The following is a 20,312-nucleotide window of genomic DNA, read 5'->3' on the forward strand; positions in this document are numbered from 1 at the left end:
TGCCTGGCTTCCAGTCTGGCTTTGCAACGTACTGGATAAACTTGGGCAAATTATAAAATAACATTTGATTAAATATAATTTCAAAATTATTGGAACGTTGAGCTTTCATACTCAGCCTCACTGAAGAGTTTATTTTGCAGAGGTACACGACACAAAGGTACTTTCCGAATACATGGGTGTGTGGATAGCTTTAATTAATTTTTGCTTAACTGCCACAGTCAAGAACTTTGGCATAAATATTACGTTAAGATGTAGCTTAATAATGGCTTCTCTAATTACAAAAGGGAATTTCTTGTCTTCCCGAAGTAAGTCCTTTATTTAAACTTTTAATATTCCTCGGTATTTATTCAACTGCATGTTCACATACGATTCTGAACATTTCCAACTATACATTCATAAAATAACATCTTCATAGCTCTTCATATTTTGGATGCATCTTCTTTTATTCCTTAAAATCTCTTTTTCTTTCTTAGTGCCTTAGTGAACTAGATGCAGATAGTATAAGATATTAACATCTTTGGTTCACTTAAAAAGGAGGAAAGAAAGCCTTGGACATTTCATTGGCTATAGTCCCAGCACTCGGGAGGCTGAGGCAGGAGGATTATGAGATCAAGGCCAGACTGAGCTATGTAACAGTTTCAGTGCCAAACTGCAGTACATATCAAATCCCTGTCTCCTAAATAAATAAATAGGACCATAAAAAGAAAATCATTTTTCACAAGTTTTTACTTTCCAAATTATTGTTTTTATTGCTAAATGTAGAGATAAAAGCAGTATCTTAAATTTTCCTGAGACTTTTAACAGATACAAGCAAGTAAAAATACTAAATAAACTATAAATAGTGAGGATTAAATACACATAACAAATTTTAAAATATACTCGATAATACTTTAAACAACATTTATTGATATGTTATGAAGTACACATAATGACATAAATATACTCAGTTTATAAAAGCAGGAGAAGAATTTACAAATTTTCTTGTAGGCTATTGTCTGTATTTGGACATACCAGTATCTTTACATATCATCAAGAATAATGTGCATCATTTCATGTTATAATGTGTATAATTTCAATCCTCTTCCTTCTTCACTTCTATTGTCTCTGTCCTACCTTCTCTCTCTCTTCCCATGACCTTTTTTCCCTCCCTAACTTTCCAAAACACAAAGGGCTTCCATTTATCTGGAGTGGCCAGGGTTACTTGTTCCTTGCCACTGTTTTAGTGTAGGAGTAAGGGCATCTGGGCTTCCCATTACTCTCCAAATTCTTTGCATGTCCTTTGAGATCCCCTTGACAACAAATTCAGCTTTTGAGTGCTTGTTTACCCCACAGCCAGAAGTAACTAACATATTCCAGGTGACTTCCAGGTACCAAGAACCAAGCTAAAATGCTTTTAGCTAAGTTATTAACCCTCTTCACTGCCACAAGACACAATCTGTCTACTCAGAGAAAAGCCTCTGATAAAACAAGATGTACCTCCCCATGATACGTCTATTCTCTATTCTGCCTTTCAATATGAAGCCCCTATTTTATTGGACACTTGAGTCTACTGGAGAGATGAACCATCACTTCATAAGGCTAGTTTAATAAAAGTGGTTTTAAATTGCTTCTTCATGTTTTCCCCTCATGAATAATGCCACACACATCCCTTAAATAAGTCTGTGTGCACTTCAGATTTGGCCTGAAAGATCACTTTTCTGCCCAGTTGTTCACTGTCTTCCTCCCATGTCTTTAATGTAGGGTATTCCTGGCCTCTTCACATGTGTCCTACCTCTTCTGACTCTTCTTTTATTCTGGGCTCACAGCTCAATTTTTAATACTCTCCATCTAGACTACAGGGCTTTGCTATCAAGAATATAGAGTTTCTGCCTCAGAGTCTCTCCTACCTTAGCCTTTTGACTTTTAGAAACCTTAGAAAGACAGTATGGTATCAAGTACATATAGGATCAGACAGAAGTGGTGACAGATGCCTATAATCCCAGCGCGGAGCGGGCAGTGGCAGAAGGGTTGCCGTAAGTTTGAGGGCAGCCTGAGCTACATAGTGAGTTCTAGGCCAACCTAAACTACATAGAGAGAAGCTATCTCAAAAAAATTTTAATTTAAATGTAGGATTGATTATTACCAATTTTATTAACAGTTTTACTGCAACTCCAATATTTAACAGTCAATTTCATATTAGGAATGTGAGGTATAACTCTAGCTCTAAATGACTTAGCAGAGGGATAAATTATACGGGAAAAAAAATTACTTAAACATTTGAGGCTTGGGACATAGCTCAGTAGTAAAGCACTTGCCTAGCATGCCCAAGGCCCTGGGCTTAATCTCCAATATCTCAAAAAACAAAAGTTCTAAGTGTAATTACACCTAAACACTATAACAGTTTGTGATTTTCAATTTCAAAGTCATATATATGCACACATATACACATACACTACTATATATGTGTATGCGTGGGTATGTATGGTCTTGAGACTGGAACCCAGGATCTCATGTATATTAAACATGTGTTCTACCGAGCTACTTCCTTAGCCCCTGCAATATATTCTTATTCTAAAATATATTACTAGTATGTTAAGGCAGGAATAACGTATTACTTCTTGTCATTTGGTGACACCATCTAATTCCTTTATTAAATATTCATTTTTCTCAAAGAGACATGTTTCTTTTCATACCCTACATAGGTTCTATTTTTTCCTTTCTAATGTTCTCATTCCCTTCTTGGCTATAATTTTAAAGAGCTTTTTTAGAATTCAAGCCCCTAAATATAGCTTATCAAACCTCCCTTTAAATAAAAAATGATATAATGGGTCATAAAAGATAAATGCCCATGAACTTCTATGTGCCTCTCAATAATCACTTGCTGTCCTATTTCTCTCCAGGCTCTTTATTATCAACTGTCAAGTACTAAGAATGATAAGCATTTTAATTAAATAATGATAACAACAGTAAAAACCTTCAAAAATTTTTTTTGTATTATACCTACCAGAAAAATTTGTAAGATTAGACCACCTATTCCAGAGAAGTAAGGTATTGTTGTGACTGTACCTGACTTTATGATTCAAAAGCCTTTAGAACTGATTTGTGGGAGCGTTTGGAAAGGTTTAGAGATGCTGGCTAAAGAAGCCCTAGAATGTTATAAGCTGAGATCCATGTGTGATTCTGGTTGGAACTCAGAAGACCAGTATGCTAATAGGAAGGTGGACAGTAAAGGCCAGGTTCATGAGGTTTCAGATGGGAACAAGGACTCTACTGGCAAAGGCCATTGATATAATGCTCTGACAGAAAATTTGTCCTCATTTTGCCCAAGTCCTGAGACATTACAGGAGACTGAGATTACAGCAATGGACTAGACTGGTGGAGGAAAATTTAAGGAAGTTCAACATTCAGGCAATGACATGAGTTCTGCTAGCTGCTTTTATCAGATGTACAATAGGAATCAAGAGGAAAAGGCAGAGCCAAAAGATACAAAAAGTTTGCAGTTTTACTGCAAAGGAAGTACCTGCAAAGTTGAGTCCATGGAGAAGGTAGTTGCTGAAAAAATTAGCATTAAAAAGAAGCCAAATATTTTACATCAGGACAAGTGGAAAGATGAGCATCTGAGGAATCAGCAAGACCCCCACCCATCACAAGCTCACAGGTGCAAAAGTATAACACTTTAAGTTGAGAAGAATGGCCCTGGGTACCCTGCTCTAGAAGGGCCGTCTAGGGATTCATTTCACTTTGCTCAACCATCCAGGCAGCCAGAGGCCACTGTAGCCATGGTCGAAGAAAGCCCAGCTACTGCTCAAGCTGGTAGCATCACTCACATCATGCTGGCTTTTCAGGCACATGGAATGCAAGAATCATAGAGTCATAAAGGTTTCCACCCCAATTTCAAAGGAAGGCTTGGGAAGCCAGGCAGTGTGCCTCTAAGAGGGCTGTGTGTGAAGCTATAAGAGCAAATCCAAAGGTGTAATGGAGACACCAGGAAGTTGGAGATGCCAGAAATGTGAATACTCCACCAAGGAAAGCTGTAGAGAGTGAGTGCAGCGAGCCCAAGAGAGAGGCCGAGGGGCCAACAATCAGCAAGGCCATAGGTATGGGGCTTCCCAAGCCCTTTAGAGCTCACAACTCACTGCCACTTGCCTGTGCTAAACATAGAGCTACAGAATTTCATGTTTTCCTGTGGGGTTTCAGTCTTTGGTCCCATTCCTTTCTATGCCCCTATTTCTCTTTTGGAATGTGAATGTTTATCCTATCCCATTGTATATTAGAAGTATTTCACTTTCTTTTTCACTTTTACAGGGGCTCACAGGTAAGAGTATCCCTTGAATCTGAGGGAGACTTTGGATTTGTACTTTTCAACTAGCTGTAACTATTAAGATTTTGACAATGCTTAGAGATGGCCTAAATGCATTTTGTATAATATGAGCCCTTTGGGGGACCAGGGGTAGAATGTTGTGGTTTAAATTTCAAAGGTCCTCCCAAATCTTTTGGTCAGAGGTAGGGCCTAGTAGAAGAGGGTGGGTCCCTGAGGGTATGACCTGTAAGGGGTATTCTTGCTCTTGGATCCTATCTTGTCTCTCTTCCTCCTGCTGCCATGGGGTGAGCAGCTTTCTCTTCCATGCCCTTCGGCCATGCCATTTCTGCATTAGAGCCAACTGACTTGGGACTGAACCCAATGGAAACTATAAGCCGAATAAACCTCTCCTCCTTTAAATTGTTTATTTCCTTTATTTCATTAGAGCGACAGGAAATTGACTAATAGTCCACCTCTACAGAAAAGTTTTCTCCCAACCATCCCATGAACCACAGTTCACAATATATTCAATTCTCTGAACTTGTATTATCTACATGGTAAATGACAGAATCAGTCTGAGACACCCTTTTCCCCACAAGAAAAATTTATAATGTGTACTGGACTAAGATACTTTTTTTTTTTGTTTTCAGAACCAGGGGTTCATGCATGCTAAGCTCACACTCTATCACTGAGCTACACATCCAGCTTAAAACAAAATTCTTTTCTTTGTTTTTTTTGGGGAAGTTCCAGGGCATCAAACACAGGACCTTGCACACTGCAGGTGATATGGTTTAGACCTAAAATGGCCCCCAAAGCCTTGTGAGTTTACAAGGTGATTGAATTATGGGGGTATTATAGCTGACTTGCTGTTAGGAGGTGGAGACTGGAGAGAAGAGGCTGGTCACTGTGACCAGACAGGGTATATCTCCTTCTCTGCCTCCCCAATCAACCCTCTCTGCTGCTTGGCCACCATGATGTAAGCAGCCTTCTTCCCTGCCGGGCTCTTCTACCATGCTGCCAACCACACAAGAACTGACACTTTTGAAATGTGAGCCAAAATAAACCTCTTCTCCATTAAGCCGCAAGCAGTGTACATTTTGTCCCAGCGACAAGAAATGTGACAGAGGTTAGATAAGCAGTCCACCAGGAGCTACATCCCTAACACCCAATTCTTAATATAAAAACATTTACAACATATTAATTAGTTCTAATAGATAAGAAAAACTCATTCAAAAACTCAGTATGAACAGATGTCTTCAGTTCTCTGAGTAAACACAAACAATGATTTCATGTGGGTTCGTGATAATATAAGCAAACACTCTGAGTAAAGTATAATTTGTTCAGCAAACTTACAAAATAGACCACCTACCCTAATCAAATAAATGACATCCCTATATGCAAGGAACAGAAAGCTAGGACAAACTAAAAATGATTTCATTTCAAAGCACATAAATATTTATGAAATAATTTAACTCAGAACCTTGATGAATTCTAAGAAAATTGTGTCTTGTATTTCTAAGTTAAAAAGCATTCACTCAATTAATTCTTTTAGATTGTATTTTTTTCTATTTGCAAATTCAATTTTTAAAATTTAGGGGCAGTAATACAATATCCTACCCTCTTAATACCAAAGCTATTTTTATCTCATAGCATTTCCTAGTACTTTTTAAATATATGCATATATGTTCTACATAGCTGTAGTGTAAAATTTTACATATTTGTATCACTATATAAAACGTTAGCCATGTTTTTAAAGTCACTTTAAAAACCTATTGTTTCTTAGAAAATAGTATTAATCTATAGTAATTTACCTCATCCATTATCACTGACATCCAAGTTACTTTCCCATTTGTCACCCTTACTAGAAATCTTACAAAAAATTGCACAGCGAGGCATGGTGGTGCAAACCTATACTCTCAGCACTTGGGAGGTTGAAGCAGGATTGCAGGAGTTCAAAACCAGTTTGTGCTACACAGTGAGTTCAAAGCCAGCCTGAACTACATAGCAAGACCCTGTTTCAAAAAAAAAAAGAAGCACATATTTGTTTCCTCTATATTTTGGTTATTTTATTAAGACAACTTTCCACAAATAGGTATGCTGGTGTAAAATATGAGAGCTCAATATATTTGAGAACTTTGGTACATATTATTGATTTCCAAAAGTAATTAAATTTAAATTATGTTCATCAACTAATTAGATGCTACAGCATGAGTATACTAGGTTTCTCACAGATTTTCACCATCTCCAAGTCCTTTTTAAAATTCTTTCTTATTTAAAAAGTCATATAATTTTTTCTCATACCTCAAATTCGCATTTGATTGCTTGTGAAACTGAACACTCATCTTCTTGTTTTTGAATTTCAACTACAAGTTCATATCCTTGTTGATAAATGTGTTAATAGGTGCAATATTTACTTCTCTTTTAATCAGTCTTGAGTTTATTTTGACCTACAACACTGATATTTAGTTGCAGAATTTGAAATTTGTACTTACAGACACCCTTTTTCATGCTGTTAACTAATGTGAAGTAGGACAGATTTAAGTACAGATAAGTGGTGGCAGCAATTCAAATAATATAAAACTAGTATACATAATATGAATGGCATAAATTTAACCAAAACTTTTCTATGGAAAATGAGTATATATATACATACATATATATATATATATGTATGTATGTATATAATATAATATATATGGTGTATATATATATGGTGTATGTATATATATATATGTATATGGTATATACATATACTACCAAAGAGACAAAACGGCTCCCAGCCTATTAAGATGGCTATAATCTAAACTGAAAGTGCAAACATATGTATTAAAAAAATTCAGACAGTGCACTGGTCATCCATTGGAGCATATGGTGGGAAAAAATGTTAAACTTGGCAAGACCCATTCAGACACCCTCTAGGACCATCTGATCCCAGAGTTTAGTATATTCCTGTTACAGAAATGAGGCTAGTACACTTATGGCTACCTGAGGCTATCTTTGTCTGATGTTATTAAATATTTGAATCCTAATTAATAATTCCTGTTGTTTATTATTCAGAATGTCATACCTGTTCCCTTCATATTTTCAGTGAGTTACACTGAGAGGCTTAAAGGTCACAGAATCCAAATAGGAACTGAGTCTGCAGGCCACTAACTGTTACCAAGGTATCTTTTTCTATTCACTTGTCAATCTGTTTTCTTGAATTATTTCTTTTTTAAAAAAAAAGTTATATTAAGAAATAATTGAGCTAGGTATGGTGGTGCACGACTGTATCCTTCACACTCTGGGAGGCTATAACCCTCACATTCTGCAAGGCTAACGTGGGAAGATCCCAAGTTGGAGCATGACCTGGGCTACTTAGTGAGAGTCTGTCTCAAAAAAAATTAAGGGGGCTGAGAATGTGGCTATGCGAAGGTCCTGGGTTTGGCCTGCAATACTGTTAGAAAAAAAAAAAAAAGACATAAAATAAGCCACATATATTCCAGTGTATCACATGAAATGTTTTGGTGTGAAACCATCATTACATCAAGATAGGGAACATATCACCTTCTCCTCCTGGTCCCTTGGAAATCCTTCTCTCCCTTACCTTGCTGTACCCTCTATATCTGATTAATATACTTTCTGTCAATATAAATTAGCAGCATTTTCTACAATTTGTAATAATCACAATCAAAATAGTATAGTTTTTTTTCAGAGGGGATGGCTTCTTCCACATTGTGTAACTGTTCTGAGATTTATCCACTTTGTTAAGTATTGCTGAATAATATTCCACTGTATAGACATACCACAACTTGGTTATTTATTTACCTGTGGATAACTACTTTGTAAAACAATTTAGCAGCTTCACAAAGTCAAATATCCACTTAATATATGATACAACCAATTTAAATCCCAGGAGTTTATCCAAGAAGAAAAAAAGCATACACTCATATGAAGATCTGTATACTAATATTTATAGCATTTTTAGCTATATTAACTAAAAACAATCTGGCAAAGTTTTAATGGCTACTATGAACACTGACTTATACATCTCATATTTTTTCTATGATTAGATAACCTCACAATATCTTATATTTCCTATATCTGTTTCCCTAATATCTTATATTTCCTATATCTGTATTAGGAGCTATCTAGTTTCTTTCTTTTTAACTATGCCTATATGCTACCCACCAATTAGTTTTTAGAGGTCTATTATTTTTTATTTCTGATGTGTTACTGATTCTTTTTTTAGATGTGCCTTCCATAGTATCTGATTTTTTATTTATGTTTTAGAATCCCATTTATTTATTTATTGAGACAGGGTCTCACTATGTAGTTCAGGCTGGTCTCGAACTCATGGTAATCCTCTTGCTTCACTTTTCCAAGTGCTGGGATTAGAGGTGTGCACCATCACGCCTGGCAGAATCCCTTTTATTTATTAAACATATTAAACTTTTTTTTTTTTATCTTTTTGAGACAACATCTTGCTATGCAATTCAGGCTGGTCTTGAATTCACTTTGTTGCCCAGGCTAGCCTCGAACTGGCAATGATCCTCCTGCCTCAACCTCCTGAGTGCTGGGATTACAGGCATGCACCACCACGCCCAGCAAACATATTAAACGTTTATTTTATGCATTGTATACTTTTGACCACAGAAATCTCTGCGGATCTGTTTTAGCTGTTTGCTGTTTATATTGATGCTAGTATTTTTATTAATTCCTTTTGTTAAGTTTTGTGATTATTTTAACGATGATAATTTTATAACTATACATTCCTTCATGGAGGATTTATGATATTTTCAAGGAGGTACCTAAGAATATTACAGACCTTTCTCCACTTGTGGAGTTTTAGAACAATGAAAATAGAGTAAATTAAGGCCCTAAATTTAAATGAATGTGATCAGTAACCAGGAATTATTAGGAAAGACTTTATACTCCGAAATGAAGGTCTCTGTAAGGTCTCTGATCAGCCTTACCCTTCTGTAGGATTCAAGGATTTTTTTCTCTTTCCCGTCCTTCTCCATGCACAGAGCTTCTATGTCAATGGAAGCCATGCCTGCACCAAAGTGGTCAACGACTTCAGCACTTGCTTGCTTTACAAAACATATTTGTTTTGTTCCTAGCCACAAAATTTCCCTTATTTTCTTACATTCATTTTAAGGGATATTTTTACACTGAATCTAGTATTTTATATGTTTGGTAGAGGGAATGATTGAAAAATCTCTTATTTAGCATATTGTGGCAAGTGGATATTTGATATCCACTTTGATACCCACTTTCTTCTGCAATTGCTTCGTAAAAGTTAAATCAGTATACTGTACTTATTCCTGATAAAATTTTAGTATGCTCAGCATAAGGTACAAATCTATCAAAAAGGACCAATAATCTTGATCTTGAGTTATATTATATCTTACCTTGGAAGCTGTGTATCATTTGCAAATTTGTTTCAACTTTCTCAGCTTTTGAGCAGCATAGCTTCTGACCCAAAAAAAAAAAAAATTCAAAATTTATTTTAAAGACTTTACAGCAAATCCAACATATCCTCTCATTGCTATCATGCATGTACAATCACATATCAGATTTCCATCATTATGAATTACAGATAAATATAAACAGGAAAATTTCCTTCCCCAATTACTTCAAGAAGCAGACCATTTAAAAAGTAGCATTGAGCTCTCATGCACAATAGCCTGTGCATTTCTCAGACGCAGTATGTACTTTTATTTTTGCTTTTACCCTCTTTTTCTCTTTGTGCAGCCCAAATTTACTCTGCGGAGCTGGTTTCTTCCGTACCCATTCACCCTGCACTTTTCATATAAACTTTTGGCACCGTTAACAACAGCAACAAAAAAGTAGTATTGAACTGAATAAAAATACATATTTATAGTCAAGGAAAACCAGTAGAAATATGAAGGGCTGGCTTGAGTAGATAGAGCTTTAGTACCCCTGAAATCTCTATCTCCAGTAGGATGAAACACAATTTATCTGAACTAGCACTTTATACAAAAGGGCTGTGCAAAGCTTTTCCTTATTTAAGGGATGCTCACTTCCTATTCTTCCTGTTACATGTTTGGCAAAATTTTAGCTTTTCACCTTTCTACTGCTTTCAGCATAAAACATAGAAGAGGTTTTTGGATTTTTGTTTTAGTTTTCATGGTTTTTTTGCTTGCTTGACTGATTGATTGACTGATTTGTATGTTTGAGACATAGTCTCCTAAGTCACTAAGTTGCCCAGGCTGAGCTTGATCCTGTGACTGTCCTGCCTCAACCTCCAAGAGTGCTGTGGGGTTATAGGAATGTACCACTATGCTTTGCTTCGGGATTTTTGCTTTTAATTAAAAGTACTGTGCGCTAGGTATGGAGGCATATGCCTGTAATCCCAGCACTCAGGAGGCTAAGGCAGGAGGATCACTGTGAGTTCAAGGCCTGCCTGAACGACATAGTAAAACCTTATCTCAGAAAGACAAAAAAAAAAAAAAAATTGTGACAACCCATGCTTGCTAAATTTTAAAATTTTCAGCTACACTGTATTTTTTTGTTCATTTCTTTTGGGGCAGTGCTAAAATTCAACCTTTGCAAAAGCTAGGCAAGCAGTATACCACTGTCCCACACTCAAAAATCCCTACCACTTTGTAAAATTTATTTCCAACAACAACACAAGGGTGTGTGTGTGTTACATTTCCCTGCCATAAATAAAAGAAAACTCACACTTCTCTCCTTTTGTACACTCCTTTTGCATGAAGACAACATAAACCACCATTTTGGAGTCTTCACTCTTATTTTCTGAGCAGCAACACTATAGGTTTAAACAGAACCCTCGGATCCTGATGTTCTTTCTTCTTAAAATTTGATGTATAACCTGCAATAATGTAGCAGAAAAAGCATAGGTATTGGAGTCACATAACTCTGGGCTTAAATCTGAGTCTCCTATTTTGTAACTAGTATTTAGTAACTCTTATGTAGTAATCTAAAGCAAGTGATTTAAACTCCCTGAACCCATCAGGAAAATAATATTGCTGGTTGCAATATTTGCAATATACAAATTGCAAATGTATAGCTGTAAGAACTAAATGACACAGAACATATATAGTGCCAGCACAATGCCTGCCACAAAACCCGAACTCTATTACACTAGGCTCTCCGCTGGAATTTTGTATTCATTTTCACTTTCTTCAATCTGTCAAAGGAGTTTCCTTACTAACTTTTCTGAAGGTATAGACGAAAATCTGTTAGAAAATCACTAGAAATTTTTTCTGGTGTGGTTTTGTCACAAAAATATTATACTGTTGTGTTAATTTGCTCCAATTCCTTTTCAGTTTTTTTCATTCCACAATTAAATCAATTTTTCAATATATAAATATATATGAATCTATGGTCAAAACAGAAACAAGTTATAGTTAGAGAAATCTCATAAAGTTACACCTAAAGAACTCTCTTCCCTTGGCACCTTTCTTGTGCTCCCTCCTTCTGCCTTTAAATTATTCTATATGCAGTTTCTCTGGAGAAAGGGTAACTTGGACTGGGCACTGTGTACCTGGAGATTGTTCACTGTCTGAATGTGTATTGTATCCAATGAATCCCCTATTAATGGGCATTTTAATTGTTTCCAATCTTTTGCTAGTAATGCTGTTGTCACTAAATATATCAAAGTAAGTTTATTTTTACACTTATTCATTGGGATACTGGGGATTGAACCCAGGGCTTTAGCACTGAGCTGCATTCCCAGCCTATTTTTTATTTTGAGACACATTCTTGCTAAGTCACTAAATTGTCTAGACTGGGCTTGAACTTGTGATCCGCCAGCCTCAACTTCTCATGGTACTGGGACTACAGGTGTGTGCCACCATTCCCAGTTAACAGCTTGTATTTTATTTTAGAGTATTTCTAGAACAGATTCCTAAAAGTTAAATGCCTATGCCAAAGGATAAATGCACATGTAATTCTGTTCGATATTGACATATCCTCTCCCATACAGTTTATGGTTATGTAATCATCTCTGTCAGCAATATATCAAAATGACTATTTCTGCACAGTCTACACAGTATATTGTGTAACTTTTGTATTTTGGTAAGAAATGCTTCATAACAGTTTTAATTCTTTGGTATAGCTTTAATTTGTATTTCTCATTGTATAACTAAAGCTGGAACATCTTTTATACACCCGTCATCTGTATTTCCTTTCCAGTAAGTCCTCTTTTCATATCTTTGGCCCATTTTTCTATGGGGTTGATGGTCTTATTGGTCTAGATTTTTCAGGAAATTATTTTCATTAAGGAGATTAGCTCTTTGTGATATGTCTAAATAGTTTTCCTTATTTTTTCATTTGTCTTTGCTCATGGCATTCATCACGTAATACTTTTATCTACTATAGTGGAATTTATCATGGTTTTTGCTTTTTCTGGAAATGGGACAGTTATAAAATACTTGGCCTATACTTTCAGAGGCTGTAACTATGTTTATTCATGGGTGTTTTACTCTGCATGTCACTGTTTAAAAGTCTATTGCTAATTTATTTCTGTCTGGAATCCCAGAGGTATTTTTCATCATTATCTTAAAAGTCTATGAGTTTTACATGACTTGGAGGTCATGAACTCTGTGTGTGTGTGTGTGTGTGTGTGTGTGTGTGATGTTGCCGGTTGTGGAACCAAGGGCGTAGCATGCTACATAGTATGCTATCACTGAGATACATAGCCAGCTTGGGCCTTTTTTATATGTACATTTATGTCTTCCTTTATTTCCAAAATCTTTCCATGGGTAAAAATTTAAATATTATCCTGGCTATTGTTTCTTTTTCCTAGAAATTATTTTTACCTATTTCTTGAGTTCAGGAAATTCACTTTTCACATCTTCCTCTTTTTGTCCATTTGTTTTGGCATTTCAAATTTGGATTTGAGGATTTCATCTCTTTTTTTTTTTTTTTTTTTTTTTTCCCGGTACTGGGAATCGAACTCACAACCTTATGCTTGCCGGGCAGGCGCTGTGCCACTGAGCTAAATCCCCAGCCCTGAGGATTTCATCTCTACAAATGTTTAGATTTAACTCAGGGATGTTGTGAAGTAGGTTTTTTGTTGTTTTTTGTTTTTTTTTTTTTGGCTCTGTGGCTGAATATTTTGGGGAGCTTTTTCATTAGCTGAAATGATTTGACTCTCATTTGCTTTCTACTTAAAGTAACTTTAAACAGATGTTGTCTGCCATCTTCTGTTCATTTTGAAGTATTTTATTTTTCTTAAATCAGATGACAGTTATGTGTATATCATGGTCAGTGCTAGTCCTTGCTTCAGTTATAATGGGCTCCTTTTATGTATAACTTCTACATGGATTTTAGCCTGTGTAGAACATTATGGTCCCTAAGTATAGTCAATGTAGAGAGCCCTAATGGGGCAGGAGGTTAGTCTGCTGTAATTGTACTGTCAATGTAGATTAACTTGTTTTCTGCCTGTTCAGCTTCCACACCACCTACATGATGTTGCCATCAATATATTCATTAAATGCATTGATTTATGACTCTCTTTTGCTCTGTGACTACAAAAGTTCCCATAATCTCTTCCATAGTGGCATGTGTCATTCAAAGTAATATGAATCATGTTCCCAGACCATGGTCACTCACATCTGCTCAAAGTAAATGTTTTTATTTTGTTTAAAACAGAGTCACTTTTTATTTTGAGAGTAGGTTATATTACTTCTACATCATCAGACTATATAATATTGACATAATATTCTATTGCTATTACTCTCATCTTTTAATCCTGGTGCTATACACAAATATACTTGACGCTCATCACTTGTTTTGTTGAACATTTGTCAATGGCTTTGTTGCAGATAAATTGGGACCATATCAGAAGACATGCAGCACTAAGGAATTTTGGAAGGCAAACAGCTTTACTTACCCTAGCAAACTGGTGGGAATCTCAGTTCCAAATCACCAGCCTTGTCTTATGATTAAACAGTCACTTATATAGGTTGTTGGAAGTATAAAAGGCAGATAATAGGACATTTTACAATTGGTTACACGTTGTCTTGTCATATATTGCTAGGCAGACTTACTTTAAGCAAATTAATGGGGGGGGTGACTATTGTATAACAGGGAGGTCAGGGCTAGGGTTAGCAGGGAGAATCAATCCTTGTCTAAGACTGAGCCAGATCTGTCTCTAGGTGATAAGTCTCTGAAACAAGCCAACAAGATGCACTGACTGGCTGAGTTACTCTTATCTTACAAGCTGCAGCTGGTGTTGAAATGCCAAGGCTAGCTGAGTTTTGTTATTTTCTAATTATGGGAACTGTCTGGTCTGTTTTGGCCCATCCTTGAATCCAATGTCTAGTTATAAGTTTTAAAATTGTCTTTACAGCCTGAACTCTTAAAGGTGAGTTTGATGAGCTATAAATTCTTTTTCCTTGAATATTTTTTAAACTGTTGCTTTATTATCAAGCACAAAATGCAGCTACCCAAAAATCTAATCCAGTGTGATTTTCATTCCAAATCACTTGCTCTATTTTGCCATAATTATAAAAATAATTTTTCCCGCTTTTAAAATGCAACAGTTGTATAAGCCCAGTGTTAAATGTTCCAGGTTGACTTCCCATATTCAAAGCACGGCTATCAATATCAAGCTACACTAGGCGACAAGTCTCTGAACAAAGCTAACAAGATGCACTGTCTGCCTGAGTTACTCTTGTCTTACCAGCTGCAGCTGGTGTTAGCACACAGGCTCAGCTCCACTTGGCTTGGCTCAACTAGGCTCAGCTATGCAGCACCATTGGGTGGCACCAATTAGCAGAACCGGCTTATAACCTGGGTGGAATATAAAGGTAGGGAAGGAAGACTTGCTGCTGCTGCTGCTTCCTCTGCTTCCTGCTTCACTACCTCCTGCTTGCTTTGTCATTGACTATTTCTCCTCTGGCATGCCCCTCTGCCACGCTGCCCTGCCTCCGAACCAGTTGACCATGGACTGAAACCTCTACAAACTGTGAAGTGAAATAAACCTCTCCACCTTCAACTTTGGGCATTGCATATTTTGTCTCAGCAAGGAAAAAACTTAGACACCCTGTTTCTAGACAAAAAATAAAGGCCAGGGATGCAGCTCAGGGTGAAGCCCCACAAAAGCTGTATTTGTGTTGATTTGTGTTTTCCTCTGAAGCATTCAGAGACATAAAAGCTGCTCTTGTTTAAAAACTATGTGTCTCATCACTTGGTCCTACAAATGACCTGACAGCAAGTAAAAAGAAAATAAACCTGGACCCTCTATTTACATTTCCTTTATTATCCTTAAAACTTAAGGTAACTATGATGAATGTAATCATTATGTATACCTAAAAGGTACCAATAAACTTAATTAAGATAAAACTTGGGGTCAGATTCTTGCTCAGTTCTGCGCATAGGAATGTTAATCAGTTAGGGAGTATCTGTCTAAAAACTGGCAATATAGGTTGATTAATCCTAAATTTTTATATTCCCCTTCTAGACTGAGAGCATCAAGGAAAGAGATTTTCAAGGACCCCACCACTGCCCTACACCTACAATAATCACCTTAGATTCCTGCAAATCCTTTACAAAACTGATGCTGCCCCAAGCAGAACCATCTCATGGAGACCAGACTGCCCCCTCAACAATAAAGACTTCTCTAGAAGTAACTTACAAAACCAGAGTTGACATTATGATTAACTAGCCCCTAGCTTACCATGATAAATTAATTAAAACTAGTCTGGTTCCTTTGTTAACAAGCCAGTCTGATCCTCCTCATCAGAACTGTTCCTTCTTAAACTCCTCAAGACTGTTCCTCAAGGGCTGGGGAGATAGCTCAGTGGCACAAGCACCTGCCTGGCAAGCGCATGGTCCTGAGTTCAATCCCTGGTACCAAAAAACAAACAAACAAAAAAACAAAAACCTGCTCCTCAAAACAGTTTAATGTTGAGGTTATCATGCCTGACCTGAGAGAGACCCTCTCAGCAAAAGTGCTGCCTCCATAAACAACAGGAAACTAATTATTAAAGAGCCATGCTGCCTGCAGCAAACTGAACAGATAGCCATGAAGAAAATATAGGACAGGACATACAATGTCCCAGGCACTGGGAATTTCAGTACTATCTACATACCTGCACTGACCATCCTGGGAATTCTGACCCCAAACATTCCTTGCGATTATAACCCCATCCCCAAGCCCTATAAAAATTTAACTTCTCTGGCCAGCTGCCAAAATCATTCATGATCTCAGCCTGTCTGCAACCAGACAGAATAAATCCAGTCTTTAGCTTATATAAAGCCTGTGTCTGAGAGGTTTCTTGTGCGTCATTGATAACAGAGGTCCCATTTTCTCTTACTTTCTAACTCTAATAAAACAGCCTATCCCTCCACGAAGTTTCCTGAAATGATTTTTATCAATAACACCTCAAGAACCTGTCCAGGGAGATCCCATGTCCCCTCGGGCGGAGCTTTTCAGAACCCATCTGGAGATATGTGCAGAAAAATGAATAGGAAAGCCATTTTGGAGAGTGAAACAACAGGTAACTCATCTGAGCAGAAAGGAGACATGAGAATTTGGTTTAAATCTCAGCCACACAGAAAATGCCTATATCAAAAAAAAAAAAAAAAAAAAAAGAAAGAAAGAAAATGCCTATACCAATAATCATGACAGGAAACAGGAGAGAGAAGAGTTGTATACAAATGGAGTTCAAGCTGCATAAAAATGTTAATTTAAGCAACAGGACCAAATGAGATTACAAATGGAGAAGTTACAGGTTTATCTAGAAAAGGATCCCTCTACTCTTTAAAAAAAAAGAAAAAGGTGGGAAGGGGACTATCTACCTGCCACACCATAAGCTATTTCTCCTCATCCATGCCCTCTGCCATGCTGCCCTGCATTGGAACTAGCTGACTATTGGACTGAAACCTCCACAAACTGTGAGCCAAAATAAACCTTTCCTTACTTTAACTTGTGGGTGTTGGGTACTTTACCCCAGCAATAAGAAAGTAATTAAGACAGAGTTCAGTAGCAGAGAAGTACAGTTCTGTTCAGGTTGGAAGACCAGAATGATGATAGAAATGCAGCTGATGAAGACCAGGTTCTAGAGGTTTCAGTTGCGAACAAGGACTGCATTGGCAGTTAGACTGCAGGCTACGCTTGGCAGAAAAATTTGTCTGCATTTTGCTTACGTCTAAAGACATTGTGGGAGACTGAAAAAGGACAACAGACTAATCCTGCAGAAAAATTTCAAGGTAGTCTAACATTGCTGTGGTGGCATTGCTACTGTTGGGTCTCTCAGCCAGCTGTACCTTGAGAATCAAGGGCAAACGATTTTAAAAGTTTGAGAATGGTTTTAAATTTAAATCAGCAGAATGATTTTAAAACTTTGAGTTTGGTGACAAAGGAAGCTTCAGTGAAGTTATGGCCTGCCAATGGAGCAGAGCAGAACTTGGTTGCTGAAGGAATTAGCATTAAAAAGTAAGTGCTAGCCAGGCATGATGTCACACACCTGTAATCCCAGCACTCAGGAGGCCAGCCTGGGCTACAAAGTGAGCTCAAGGCCAGCCTGAACTGCACAGTGAGACCCCTGTCTCAAAAAAAAGCCAAGTACTATACTTTGTAACAGAACAATAGAAAACATCGCCTGGGGTCTTAACTCAAACCTGCAGGACTCCACCCTCTGCAGCCTCAAACTGCAAAAGTGAAAGACTTGCTTTGAGAAGTGAGCAACAGGGCATGATGTTACACAATGGTACCAGTGTAGGCAAGTTTTTCCTCAGGATTGGGTTCACAGTGCTCCAGGCACTTAGAGGCCTCTGCAACTACCAGCAAGATGCAAAAGGGCTCTGCTACTGCTCCACTTGGTGGAAAACTGGTGTCATCCATGTGGTGCTGGTTTTATATGCATGCAGAATGCAAGAGTTGTCAGGTAAGGAAGGCTTTTACAGATTTCAGAAGACGGCCTGGGAGGTCTGGTAGTATGTTCTTCACAGGGCAGTGTGTCAAGCTGTGAGAGTGAAGCTGATGGTTCAGTGGAGACCCCAGAAAGTTGGAGAAGTCAGCAATATGGATTGCTTGAAGAAAGTCACTAGGAGTGAACAAACCTGGCCAAACAAAGACCTCATGAGGGATTCACCATCAGCAAGTCCACAGGGGTGGAGCCACTTAAACCCTTTGGAGTTCATATCTTGCCACTGATTGTCCCAGGTGTTGGACTTGGACCTATGGGATTTAAGGTTTGCCCTACTGGATTTTGGCCTTGCTTTGGTCCCATTCCTTTCTATCCCCCTATTTCACCCTTTGGGAATGAGAATGTTTATCTTGTGCCATTGTATGTTGGAAGCGTTTACCTTCCTTTTAATTTGCAAGGGGCCTCAGATCTAAGAGTTTGCCTTAAATCTCAGAGACTTTGGGCTTGGACTGTTCAGCAATTCTGAAACTGTTAGGGCTTTAGCAGCTCTCAGAATTGTCTAAATGTATTTTGCATAAAGGATGTATATCAGTCTTTTGAGGGCCAGGGGTGGAATGTTATGCCTTATATTTAGATATCCCCCACCCAGTCTTGTGTATTCTTATAAGTGGGGCATTTGGGAGGTGACTGGATAATGGGTGTATGGTACTGGATCATGTAGTACTGGATTAGTCCACTAATAGGTTGATATCTAGGTGTACGCTGGGTGGTAAAGCCTGGTGGGAGACGGGTGATTGTGGGCATGGAGGATATGTATCCTTCTTCCTGTGTTGACTATACCTGGCCTCCTACCTGCCATGCCATGAACTATTTTTCTTCTGCCATGTTGCCCTACCTTTGAACTAGTGGACAATGGACTGAAACTGCGAGCCAAAATAAACCTTTTCTTGCTTTAATTTGTGGATGTTGTATATTTTGTCCCAGCAATGAGAAAGTAACTAAGACAGTACTTTAAATGGGTTTTTTCCCTTTTAAGTGAAACAATTTGAATGTTATACTGTATTTACCTAACACATACTGTCAGTGATTTTTTTTTTTTCTTTTTTTGGTACTGGGAACCAAACTCAGGACCTTGCAATTGCTAGGCAGGTGCTTATGCCACTGAGCTACATCCCCAGCCCCACTGTCAGTGATAAATGGAAATCCTCCTGATTCAGGTATTCAATCAATTTCATTGATCAGATGAATAAAAAACTGCAGTGGTCATTTTGATCTTTTCAATTTTAAATCTTTCTTTTTAGTCAAATTTTTCTTATTCAATTTATCCCCATAACAGAATGTATTAGTTAAATACCAGAAAGGTGATGATGAAATGGACTAAAGAGGATGATAAGGATATTTCTGGAAATTCATCTCAGAATGTTCCCCCCCAAATGACATTTCATATGATAAAAATTATTATAATCCACAAAAAGGTATTTCTACACTTAAAAGTAATTTTATAGAGTAGGGGTGCAGTTCACTCTAAGAGTCTGGATTTAGTATGCTGGAGGCACTGGGTTTAATCTTCAGCATCTAAATAAATTAAAAAAAATTAAAAGAAGTATACATAATTTGGTTTTTCAGTTATTAAAGGGAGAAAGCAATACAATTTGGACTTCCATTCAGAATCCCCTCATGATAAACATCTACCAAGACCTCTTCTTTTTCTTTCCACTAAAACTCTTTTTCTTTTTGGTTAACAACTTCATGAAACCGTGAGCTCCATTTGTACAGAATTAACTGTTTCACTGAGCTACAACCAGTTATTGGTGTTTCTTACCCATTCATTCACCTCATATCTTGTATTAACATGAACTTTAGTCATCAATTCAGCAATAAATTACTGATATTTGAATTCTTGCAACTTAGGTTTTACAAGATTGATGAATAAAAAAATTTAAAACGTAATTTTATTATTTAGTTTTTATTTATTTTGTTTGAGATAAGAGCCTTGCTGTGTAGTTCAAACTTGTCTAGCACTACAGAACTCACAGGCTTTGAACTGTCAATCCTCCAGCTCACAAAACAATACTTTTTCATTGACTTGGTTTCAGATCCAATAAATTTTCCTCCCAAACGAAGGATGATGTGTACCTTCTACTTTGATGTAAAGAAGCAAACAAAACCCGAGATAATTCTTGTCT

The 20,312-nt window shown here is 37.2% G+C and overlaps 1 protein-coding gene across 3 annotated transcripts in view; it reads right to left on the reverse strand.

Annotated features, from left to right (window-relative positions):
• The window catches only part of Cab39l (calcium binding protein 39-like), a 118,144-nt gene that overhangs the window by 96,939 nt on the left and 893 nt on the right, over window positions 1-20,312 (reverse strand). The window contains exons 1-3 of one of the 3 annotated variants that reach the window (XM_005387585.2): window positions 14,145-14,163; window positions 10,967-11,117; window positions 9,673-9,736 (exon numbers count right to left, since the gene is read on the reverse strand). The gene's annotated coding sequence lies outside the window, so the exon portion shown is untranslated. Of the gene's footprint in view, window positions 1-9,672; window positions 9,737-10,966; window positions 11,118-14,144; window positions 14,164-20,312 lie in introns of those variants that run through there. The other 2 variants (XM_005387584.2, XM_005387583.2) reach the window with 2 other exon arrangements.

Source organism: Chinchilla lanigera, unplaced genomic scaffold, assembly GCF_000276665.1.
Source record: "Chinchilla lanigera isolate Chin_1 unplaced genomic scaffold, ChiLan1.0 scaffold00030, whole genome shotgun sequence".
NCBI classification, from domain to species: domain Eukaryota; kingdom Metazoa; phylum Chordata; class Mammalia; order Rodentia; family Chinchillidae; genus Chinchilla; species Chinchilla lanigera.